The following is a 12686-nucleotide window of genomic DNA, read 5'->3' as shown; positions in this document are numbered from 1 at the left end:
ACATAACATGAAAAATGTACATACATAGTGAAATAAATACAAATGAATATTACAACCCAAAATAAAATAGTCATAAAGTAAGTGTTTAATAATTACAATGATTAATATGGTAATAACAACTTAAAGGGCAAAACAGTAAAATAGAAAATTGAAATACTAAAATGCCAAAAACAGAAATGTAAGAACTTAAAATAGTAATTAGACCGAATGCAAACTAGTGACTAAAATAAAAAGATTTACAAATCTTAAAGTCAAAATCGAAAATCAGCCAATATATGACATACAAAATCAGTGACTAAAATGAAACTAACACAAACATTGTGGCCAAAGTAAAATATGATTATAATAACATTACATTTAATAATAGGACTAAAATAAAATATATATAACTGCATAATACAATGTACAAATTTATAAAAATATTAGCAGCAGAAGATCTAGTGACCAAAAGACAAACTATACGAACATGGTATACAAAATACAAAATACATAAACTGTAAGAGTGACCAAAATGTAACATGCATAAATATTAAGGCCAAATTAAAATATCAACAGAAACATAAAGGGCCGAACAGTAATTAAATAAAATAATAAACAGTGACTAAAATGAATAATCATAAATTCATGGGCCAAATTTGAATATCAAAGAAACATGCATGAAATATTAAATCAGTGGCTAAGATGTAACATTTAAAAATAATGGAACCAGAACCAAATATAAACAAAAAAATGATATAACCCAGGATAGTGACTAAAATATAAAAGTGAAAAGATAAAGGCTCAAATTGAAATAATGTAAACTTCATTCCATGGCTAAATAACACGGTTACAAAGGATCAGGGACCAAAAGCGTGGTTTACCCCTTAATATGAAAACACGGAAACCCCTTGACCCCTCTAAACGGCGTCGTTTTTGAAACTGGGATATAATCCCATTTTAGGGTTATTAACCGAACCCTAAATCACTTTCAAACCCCTCTCTCAGCCTCCTTTCCTTTCCCTTTCTCTACTCTCCCTTTTCCCTAGCCGCAACAACCAAACAGAGGCTCCCCGGCCACCGCATCGGTGGCCATGGGGAGCAAACCGACCCTCAATCCTCTTTCTTCCTCATTTCCTTTGAAAACCCAACCCTTCACCCAAAAAAAAACCGAGAACCCCTTTTAATCCAAACCTAGATTCAAGAAAAAAAGAACGTTTTACCTTCGATTCAGGGTTTTTCAAGCTCTGATGAGATTGACAAGGGATAGATCTACAAGGGTAAGACTTTTTTCTTCTCTCTATGTTATTTTTTCGAATGCTCTCTATTTTTTTTTTGGTTATCACCGAATGCCCCCTGTTCTCTTTGCTTCCTTTTATTTATGTGGGATATTTGGTGATGATGATGAAGCCTCTACATAGGTGAAATGATTTTCCAGATTTTGCTATGTTAAATCCCGAAAAATCGGGATTTAACTTATTTTAAAATGGGGTTTTAAATAGGTTACTGTAAATGATAACTTGGGACTGATTTGGGGATGTTTTGCACTGTAGATGACGCTGGTGACGTGGGAACGGCGGCTGGACCATCGGAGTGGGCCGGAACAGTGACGGCGGCGCGGCTGTCCATGTGTTGTTGCTGGCGGCGGCTGGATGATTTAGGGTTTTGAAACCCTAATTACTTGGGCCAAATCCAGGCCTGGTTTGAGTATTGGGCCTGAACCGGGTCTTGTTGGGCCTTGTTGTATTGGGCTTTGGCCTGCAAAATATGTAAAATGTAATATTAATAATATAATAATAAATAATAATAATAAAATAACGATAAAAAAAACCGGACAAAAACGGGTGTCTACAGCTGCCCCTCTTTGCACATTCTTGTGTTAACAAGAATAGGGCAAAGATGATAAGACAACACGTTTTTGTCTGGTTCTCTTCCATTTATACATAGAAATTGGATAATATTGGTTGTTGGGGACGACACTGCTCATACATGATGAAGAGTTCTGGTCGTCTAAAAGTGACAAGGTTCCTACATAATGAGGAAATCTGATCGAGGGATGACACTTCTCCTACGTGATGAAGAGTTCTTGGCCATCTTTAGGTGATAACACGGTTCCTACGTGATGAGGACGGCTGGTTATCTATGGTTGACACGGCTCCTACGTGATGAGGAGATCTGGTCTGGGGAATGGCACGGCTCATACGTGATGAAGAGTTCTGGCCATCTAAAGGTGATAACACGGTTCCTACGTGATGAGGACGGCTGGTTATCCATGGTTGACACGACTCCTACGTGATGAGGAGATCTGGTCTGGGGATGACACGGTTCCTATGTGATGAGGACTACTGGCCATCTTAGGAATAATGGTTTCAAGGGAGACCAACTCAAAGATGTGTTTCAGTAGAAACAAACTCAAAAATTGAATTTTGATAAAAATTATCTCAAGGGAGACAAAATTCGTTTCAAGAGAAACGATCTCAAAGAATTTGCTTTGTTTCAAGTGAAATAAACTCAAAGATAAGTTTTTCAAAAGCAACTGTCTCGAAAGAGACAAAATTCGTTTCAAAGGAAACAACCCAAAGATGGCATTTAAAGGGAATTGTCTCAAATGAGACAAAATTTGTTTTTAAGGGAAACGTTCTCAAAGATGTTTATTTTGTTTCAAGGGAAACAGATTCAAAGATGGTAATTTTTGTTTCCAAAGAAACAAACTCAAAGATTTTTCTCAAAGAAACTGTCTCGAGAGACATAAAATTTTGTTTCCAAAGAAAGAGATTCAATGATTTTTTTTTTTTTTTTTTTTTTTTTTGAAAAGACATTGTCATAAGAGACAAAACTTTGTTTTTCAGAAAATGGTATCTTAGTGAGACAAAATTTTGTTTCCAGAGAAATAGACTCAAAGATTTTTCTTCAAAAGAAATTGTTTTAAGGTATAAAACATTGTTTCCAGAGAAACAAACTCAAAGATGATCTTGTTTTAAGAGAAAATGTTTCAAGAGAAAATGTTTCAAGTGAAACGACTCAAAAATGGTTTTATTTTAAGTGAAACAAACTCAAAGATTTTGTATTTCTAGAGAAACTGCCTCAAGGGAGTCAAAATTTGTTTTAATAAAAACAATCTCCAAGGTGGGTAGTTTTAAAAGAAGTTGTCTCGAAATTTTTTTTTTTTTTTTTTTTTTTTTTAAAGGAAACAAACTCAAAGATTTTTTTCAAAAGAAATTGTCTTTAAGAGATAAAATTTTGTTTCAAAAGAAACAGATTCAAAGATGGATTACATCTTAAGTAAGACCAAATTTGTTTCAAATGAAACAATCTCAAAAGTTAGTTTTTAATTAGAAACTGTCTCAAGAGAGACAACATTTGTTTTTAAAGAAATAGACTCAAAGATGATTTTGTTAAGAGAAACAAACTCAAAGATTTTCAAAATGAACATATTCAAAGATTTACTTCAAGAGAAACTGTCTCAAGAAATACAAAATTCATTTTAAGAGAAACAGATTCAAAGATTTTTTTCAAAAGAAATTATCTTAAGAGAGACAAAATTTTGTTTCAAAAGAAACAAACTCAAAGATTTTTGTTTCAAAAAAAATTGTCTCAAGAGAGACAAAACTTTGTTTCAGACTCAGAGATTTTTCACGAAATCGTCTCAAGAGAGACAAAACTTTGTTTCAAAATAAATAGACTCAAAGATTTTTTTCAAAAGAAACAACTCAAAGATATTTATTCAAAAGGAACAAACTCCAAGATTTTTATTCAAAAGGAACAAACTCAAAGATTTTTTTCAAGAGAAACTGTCTCAAGAGAGACAAAAATCGTTTTAAAAGATTCAAATATTGTCGATTTTGGAAATAATCTCAAAGGTGTTTTCAAAAGTGTTTATTTTGTTTCAAATGAAACAATTTCAGGATTTGTTAAAAGGGGAAACTGTCTCGTGCGAGACAAATCAGCTTTGAAAATCTCAAGTGATATTAATTTTGCTTTAAGTACAACAACCTTGAAATTTGTATTATGAGAGAAAATGATGTCTCAAGCGAGACGAAATTTGCTTTAAGATATAGTCTCAAATGAGACAAAATTTGTTTTTAGAGAAATTGTCTCAAGCGAGACAAAGTTTGTTTTTGAGAAAACGATCTCAAAGTGAGATCAACTTTGTTTAATGTGAAACAAATTCGAAATTTGGATCTCAAAGGGAAAAGGTCTCAAGCGAGACGAAATTTGTTTTGAAAGAAACAACAATCTAAGGTGAGATTAATTTTGTTTTAAGTGAATCAAATTCAAAATTTGTATCTCAAAGGAAAAATGTCTCAAGCGAGACGCAATTTGTTTTAAAATTCTCAAAATTTATGGAAAATGTCTCAAGCGAGACATAATTTGTTTTAAAGAGAAAGTTGTCTCAAGCGAGACCAAATAAAATTTGTTTTTAAGAAAACTATCTCTAGTGAGACGACACTTTGTTTTTTTTAAAGAAAATAATCTCAATAGCTCAAAGTTTGTCTATTGATTCCTGCATGTTGAGGAAACGTCTTCAGAAGATCTGATTGTTGACTTCAGGAAGCCAAATATGTGGATTGCATTGTTCTTTCAGGTTGAAAACATCTGGTTATTTCCGAGCTCTTATTTCCTGAAAAGATCAGAATGATGCACTTTTGACTAACTATCTTGGATGTTATGATAGATGTCAATATGAAATTTATTTGATTTTTTTTTGTCCTCAAGTGAGGAGAAAAATGTCTTTAATACACATGATGATAAATGTTTGATACAAATTTTATGTATCATGTATGTATATGTATGTATGTATGTATGTATATACTTTTCTCGATCTAAAAGGAGAATGATCGCGAGAGCAGTCTTCACTCTATCATTGATTCAACTTGTCCGTATTTCCACCAATGTGTACTCTTACAAACCTTGACCTGAGACCATTTGTTTATTCCATCCAATTTTGCCCTAAAATTTAGCTTCTTTTGCCCCAGCTTCGATCTTGAGCTTCAGATAGATATTATTTGTTGAATTCCAAGATATTTCCACCAGAGAGATTATCTTGTTTGAAAATGTTTTTCTTCTTCTTGAATTTTCAAAATTTTGAAAAATATTGCCTCCTTCTAAGTTTCACAATTGAAGCCAATCATAAAACATGAATTCATTGGATATCAAAAGAATCAAATGCTCTTTTAATCATTGATAGTTACAAATCTTTGACAAATATCAAGATCGACATGTGGGTTTAGAGGTTGGCTACCTAAATTCTAAGGTGTGTTTCATCCATTGGTCCTCATGAAGGTAATGACATACCCCTTTTTCTTGATTTGGCATTTTAATCGAAGGCGAACAAAATGACACCACTAGCATAGTCACTTGCTAAACTCTTTAGAACACTTTTGTTTCAGTTCTCTGAAATCTTCAATTTGTTCAAGTTTCGTAGACTTACCTAGTCAAGGTAGTGCAGAAATATCGGTCTAAAAATGAGAATTCTGAGTGCTCGTGTGAAGTCGACTATAACAGGCGTTCCTCAACTCCCTTAGTCCATATTCACCGAAACTCCTTATTTAGTAAATTTGATTTAATTTGCCATTGTTTGGCTAGCTGAATTCAGCTTTATTGTACATATATTTTATAATTGCCTTTATCAGGCTAGCTGAAGGATTCATGTCGTCACAAAGTCTTCGACTTGACAACCACAGTGGAGCATACACCGGATTGCCAAATACCCGATCAATGTCATGGTTTGAATGTACTCTATTCATAAAGCCAGGGCTTTCGAGTTTCCTCTATTACCAATTGCTTTAGCGGAATAGCTCAGCCTTATTGTATACATATATGTTTTTGTTTGTTTGTTTACGGATTCCATTTCTTAAGCTCGCTGAGGACAACCTGTTATAGTCTCGGTGTTTGTTGAAGGTCAGAAAATCTCATCGTTAGAGTTCAATTCCCAAGCAACTGACCTAAACTAGATTCATCTACTTGACCATTCCATCTGAGAAGATTATGATCATCATTGAACGTCATAAACAGAAATAATAACCAATTAGTTTTGCAATCTCATGTGCTAGTTGCCCCATTTTATCCGCTCCTAACACATACCTGAATGCCAAACCCTTTGATTGACTCTTTATGTGAACAGAAAACTAGCTCGGTCCCTGCAAGAAAATGGTATGTATTCTGGTGTACCTCTGGATTAGGATCAAGGGGTCATTGTTTTGCAGGGTTCAATCTTGTCATTTGTCAAAGATTTACAACCTCAATTATTAAAATGCTTTTAATTAAAATGATATTCAAAGAATTCAAGATTAAAATTTGCTCATTGTCATTTTTTCAAAAGGAAGTATTTTATTTACAATGTTCGAACATCAAGTGACTTACAAAAATTTAAACATAAGAAGAACAAAAGAAAAACAAACTCAAACAAGATGTCATGCATGAGAATGCAACAAAATCTCCTGATGGGTGCCCCGACCGACTTCCGATCAGAATGCCCCATTACACATTGAACGTTAATGTCCTTGAATCGATCAGATCTTGGACCTTGCACTTTAATGCCCTACAATTCTCAGTGGTATGCCCTGAGATCCCAATATGATAGCTGCATATGGCATTAATATCATGGCCTTCAGGATATGGGTCAGTTCTTGGTTTGGATTGAACTGGAATCACCAGGTTGTTCTCAATTAGAGCTGGGAGCAATTCCTCATATGTCATCGGAATTGGATTGATGCATGTCTTTTTACGAAAAACATTATGAGACACGGTCCCCATATTAGTTAAATCCACTAGACTGACCTCAGCTCTTTCCTCAATGTCAGCATGGCTAGTACCACATATCTGGCCATTATTAATAGCTCTTTCAATCATTTCTCCACACATGACAATGTCAGAGAAACTCTTAGTGGCAACCCCTATCATGTAGTCGATATAAGGAGACTGTAATGTATCTATGAATAGAGTGATGAACTCTCTTTCAATCATTGGTGGATGTACTTGAGATGCAATATCCCTCCATCGTTGTGCGTACTGTCGAAAACTCTCATAATTCTTCATCCCCATATTCTGAAGCATTGTTCGATCGGGGGCCATATCAATCATGTGCTTGTATTGGCCCAGAAAAGCACTAGCCAAATCCCTCCAGGAGCGGACTTGAGAACGACTCAGTTGGTGGTACCACCTTGAAGCGGGTCCAATCAAACTGTCTTGAAAGCAGTGGATCAACATCTGATCATTGTTAGTATATCCAGTCATTCTTCGAATAAACATCGTGAGGTGGGCATTGGGGCAACTGGTTCCCCTGTACTTTTCAAACTCGGGCATCTTGAATTTGGGCGGGAGCACCAAGTCGGGAACTAGTACTAGTTCTGTTGCATCCATCCCGTTGTGAGAGGTTTGTCCTCTCATTCCCTGAAATGTCTCTCTGCACCACTGTTTCAAATTCTCTGGGATCTCGTTCTTGGCTCTTCTCGTCGCTTGGTGACTAGGAATCCTGTTGGACGAGATAAGTGGTTGTGAATTAGCCTGTGCCTTCACACATTCAACTGTTTCACGGGTCAAGGAAATTTTCTCTCTGCCTTTTCCTTGGTTAAGCTCAGCCATTTTTGCTACCATTTGGCCAACTATGTCCTTTTGGTTTTGCAAGATACGATCCACGGTGGTCTTTTGCATCTGCTCCATTTTAACCTCCCACTCAGCTTGCATCTTTTGTAAACTCTCTTCTAGTTCTTTCTTCAGTTGCTCGAATTTTGCATCCATTCTCAATACTGTGTGAATGCAGTTGCACAGTTAGAAGTGTTTCCTTAAAGTTTCCCGCAAGGTATGATTAATGCATGTAACAATGCTTAAATGAATGTTGTGCAAAATGTAATGATGAAAATGCAGATGCAAAAATATTGATCCCAACGACGAATATTTTAGAACAAATTTTCACCAGAGACAAAAGTTTTCACATTACAAGACAGTCCCCTTTACAGACTTGACTTCGCTTAGATGGTGAGCCTGGAATGGATCACTGCTTCATATCGAATCTTCATCCTCAATAATGATGCCCCTCAAGCGCTCTGTAATCTGACTCCGTTAATACCTCGGCGATGCTGAAGTCAGTGCATCACTCTTCGATGAATAACGTCGGAACGATCATAAATAATAATCTACTGCTGAATTAATCCCCAGTCTTCAGTCTTAAATGTTGCACGATCTTCGAGCTCACTGCTTTGTCTCGGATCTTTGTATTTGGAACTGATGCCCCTAAAACATTCTGTAACCTAACTCTGTTAATACCCCAGTGGTGCGGAAGTCAGTGTGTCGCTCCTTGATAAATAGCGATGAAATGATCGTAGATAAAAATCGACTGCTGGATCACTCATCGGATCAGTGGCTCATCATTTTATTCTCGAACGTTGCACGATCGTCTTGAGCAAGTCTCCTTCTCGTACTCTGTGCATTTCTTTTTTAGCCTTCGGTGCATGTCTGTGTACGCGACTGCTTGGTTGAAAACTTTTATCTCTTCTTGTGAAAATTTTCTCTCGAATATCCCCTTGCTGATCAACATTTTCGCATTATGTTATGATGATGCAATGTAAAGAAGAATGAAAAAAACAAAAACAACAGAAAATAAATAAGTTAGTGCACACAAAGAAAATAAAAGAAATTAGTTAGTACAGGTAACACAATCGATATAGATAAAAGTGTTATTAAAAGATGAATATAACACCTACCCATCATGATATCTACCCGAGCATGCTTTCAATAGATAACAATCCTACCCGGACATGTTATCTACCCAAAATGAATAATTTCAAAAAATTGGTCCTAACCGCATGGTATCTAGTTCGCATGCTTTTATTCAAAAGAAAACAAATTCTACGAAATTAAAACAAAAGATAAGGGTTTAGAAACACTCCTCCTTTGTGTACACCTAGTTTGGGCACCTACTGACGGACAGAGATTCGATATAACTATACCTAGGGTGGTCGTTCGACGGTTCACTATATGCTTGGTTTCGACTCTAACGGAAAAAGGGACTCGAATTGTCCTTGATGTCGGTGCCCCCTTGGGCTGCCAGACCCTCAATCCTTACCCATTACAAGTTTCAAACGGACCGAGTTCAGTTCGAGGGGATTCACTGCCTTATACCCATACGAGGAATAAATTCCTACGAAGGTATAAGGTATGTATCCCATGGGTTATTTGCTAAAACTCATACGAAGAATAAATTCTTACGAGAGTAAAGCATTCACCCCGACTAACTTGGATCGAAGCTCGTGTCTAGAGCTCATGTTATGTGAATGCACGTGATGTGTGTGAGGAGGAACGTACCTACCTTCGACCCAAAAGGAAAACAAAACAAGGAAAAAAAAATGATAAAATCTTGATAAAGCTGAAAGCCAAAAATAAAATGTTAGTATGACAAAAACGAAGCAATTAAAAATTTCACTAAACGGATCATAAGTTAACTATGTACTCAAACTTATAATTTCCACTAAGACGACAATGTGTAAGCGACCTACAGCTTGACTCTCTAAAAAAGGTCCCCAGCAGAGTCGCCAAGCTGTCATAACCATTTTTTTATAAAACAATCTAATATTATTTTTAAAAAAACAATTATGACTTTAAATTGGAAAAAATGGGTGATTTTGAATTGATTTGAATAAAATTAAAAAGAGTCGCCATCAACCTTTGGGTTAGGTAGGTCGAGTACCTAAAAACGTCTTTTAAAACAATTTTAAGAAAAATCATTTTTTAAGACAAGATTCGGTCTGCGTTACAAAAGATTCATTTAAATGGATTCGGGAGTCGGTTACGTGCGGGGAAGGGTAAACACCCCCGCAACGCCCAAAATTGGTACTGTGTCGCTTACACATCGTTGTAAATGGTGGAATTTATGAGTCGAATATAAAGTTAAAATGTGATCTATTTATCGAACGTTGATTAATTTGCTTCGAATTAAATAATTAGAGAAAATTCTTTAACTCGAAAAGAAATCTCGAAATTAGCAATCCTCCATCGGGAAAGCTAACTCGACTATTTCTCATCTATAAAGAATATTTCCCTCTTGATAAAATGTGAATCGAATATAAATAAAATTGATGTTTGCATACAACAAAATAAATTGATTAACTAAAACGTGAATTGAATACAAATGCAAACTTTGAAATTGACATTTACATAAAATAAAATAAATTACTATTTAAAATAACACACATTGCATCATTTGCACAAATTAATTAGTGAAATAAATATTTACAACAAATAAAATTAAGCATATTTAATTACATATGGCACAAATAAATACACAACATGAAAAATGTACATACATAGTGAAATAAATACAAATGAATATTACAACCCAGAATAAAATAGTCATAAAGTAAGTGTTTAATAATTACAATGATTAATATGGTAATAACAACTTAAAGGGCAAAACAGTAAAATAGAAAATTGAAATACAAAAATGCCAAAAACAGAAGGGTAAGAACTTAAAATAGTAATTAGACCGAATGCAAACTAGTGACTAAAATAAAAAGATTTACAAATCTTAAAGTCAAAATCGAAAATCAGCCAATATATATGACATACAAAATCAGTGACTAAAATGAAACTAACACAAACATTGTGGCCAAAGTAAAATATGACTATAATAACATTACATTTAATAATAGGACTAAAATAAAATATATATAACTGCATAATACAATGTACAAATTTATAAAAATATTAGCAGCAGAAGATCTAGTGACCAAAAGACAAACTATACGAACATGGTATACAAAAATACAAAATACATAAACTGTAAGAGTGACCAAAATGTAACATGCATAAATATTAAGGCCAAATTAAAAAATCAACAGAAACATAAAGGGCCGAACAGTAATTAAATAAAATAATAAACAGTGACTAAAATGAATAATCATAAATTCATGGGCCAAATTTGAATATCAAAGAAACATGCATGAAATATTAAATCAGTGGCTAAGATGTAACATTTAAAAATAATGGAACCAGAACCAAATATAAACAAAAAAATGATATAACCCAGGATAGTGACTAAAATATAAAAAGTGAAAAGATAAAGGCTCAAATTGAAATAATGTAAACTTCATTCCATGGCTAAATAACACGGTTACAAAGGATCAGGGACCAAAAGCGTGGTTTACCCCTTAATATGAAAACACGGAAACCCCTTTGACCCCTCTAAACGGCGTCGTTTTTGAAACTGGGATATAATCCCATTTTAGGGTTATTAACCGAACCCTAAATCACTTTCAAACCCCTCTCTCAGCCTCCTTTCCTTTCCCTTTCTCTACTCTCCCTTTTCCCTAGCCGCAACAACCAAACAGAGGCTCCTCGGCCACCGCATCGGTGGCCATGGGGAGCAAACCGACCCTCAATCCTCTTTCTTCCTCATTTCCTTTGAAAACCCAACCCTTCACCCAAAAAAAAAACCGAGAACCCCTTTTAATCCAAACCTAGATTCAAGAAAAAAAGAACGTTTTACCTTCGATTCAGGGTTTTTCAAGCTCTGATGAGATTGACAAGGGATAGATCTACAAGGGTAAGACTTTTTTCTTCTCTCTATGTTATTTTTTTCGAATGCTCTCTATTTTTTTTTTTGGTTATCACCGAATGCCCCCTGTTCTCTTTGCTTCCTTTTATTTATGTGGGATATTTGGTGATGATGATGAAGCCTCTACATAGGTGAAATGATTTTCCAGATTTTGCTATGTTAAATCCCGAAAAATCGGGATTTAACTTATTTTAAAATGGGGTTTTAAATAGGTTACTGTAAATGATAACTTGGGACTGATTTGGGGATGTTTTGCACTGTAGATGACGCTGGTGACGTGGGAACGGCGGCTGGACCATCGGAGTGGGCCGGAACAGTGACGGCGGCGCGGCTGTCCATGTGTTGTTGCTGGCGGCGGCTGGATGATTTAGGGTTTTGAAACCCTAATTACTTGGGCCAAATCCAGGCCTGGTTTGAGTATTGGGCCTGAACCGGGTCTTGTTGGGCCTTGTTGTATTGGGCTTTGGCCTGCAAAATATGTAAAATGTAATATTAATAATATAATAATAAATAATAATAATAAAATAACGATAAAAAAAACCGGACAAAAACGGGTGTCTACACATGTCATTCCTTATTATTTGGTATAAACTTAACTAAAAATAAGTTTATATTAGTGTAATGTAAGCCGTCCCAAATAAGTATGCGAGTTTAGGGTTATTTAACGTGCCATGCCATGCCATGTCAACTTTTTTTTTAACGAGAGCGATCGTAATGAAAGCGAGTCAAAAATTTAATAATCGTAATACAAGTTTTACACACCTGATGATCAAAGTGAACGTAACCTAAAAATTTTGACCGTTAGTGCAATTTATCATTTTTTTAGCCTATTTAACAAGTGGGTTTCTTCTATATCTAGCAATTAAAACAACCCTAAATCTAACAAATGTCGTGAAGGTTTAACGAGAGGTGGGAGTGGACATTAGGTATATGATTGTACACGTTCGGAAAAGGCAAAAATAAGTTAACAATTAATAAAGATGTTACGCCAAATGAAGAGTGCTGGGAATTGAATTCCATTTCATTTCATTCTCATGAGGTTGCTTTGCATCGACCAAAAAGGAACCTGTTAGAGAACAAGTGCCTAAAACCCATGAAAGATGGTGACTCCTCCTTTCATGATCCAACAAGGTAGTGGGCGATTAGATCCCTACAAGGA

The sequence above is a fragment of the Hibiscus syriacus genome, unplaced genomic scaffold, assembly GCF_006381635.1.
Source record: "Hibiscus syriacus cultivar Baekdansim isolate YM2019G1 unplaced genomic scaffold, ASM638163v2 tig00109972_pilon, whole genome shotgun sequence".
Taxonomy (NCBI): domain Eukaryota; kingdom Viridiplantae; phylum Streptophyta; class Magnoliopsida; order Malvales; family Malvaceae; genus Hibiscus; species Hibiscus syriacus.
This window is presented reverse-complemented; position numbering follows the sequence as displayed.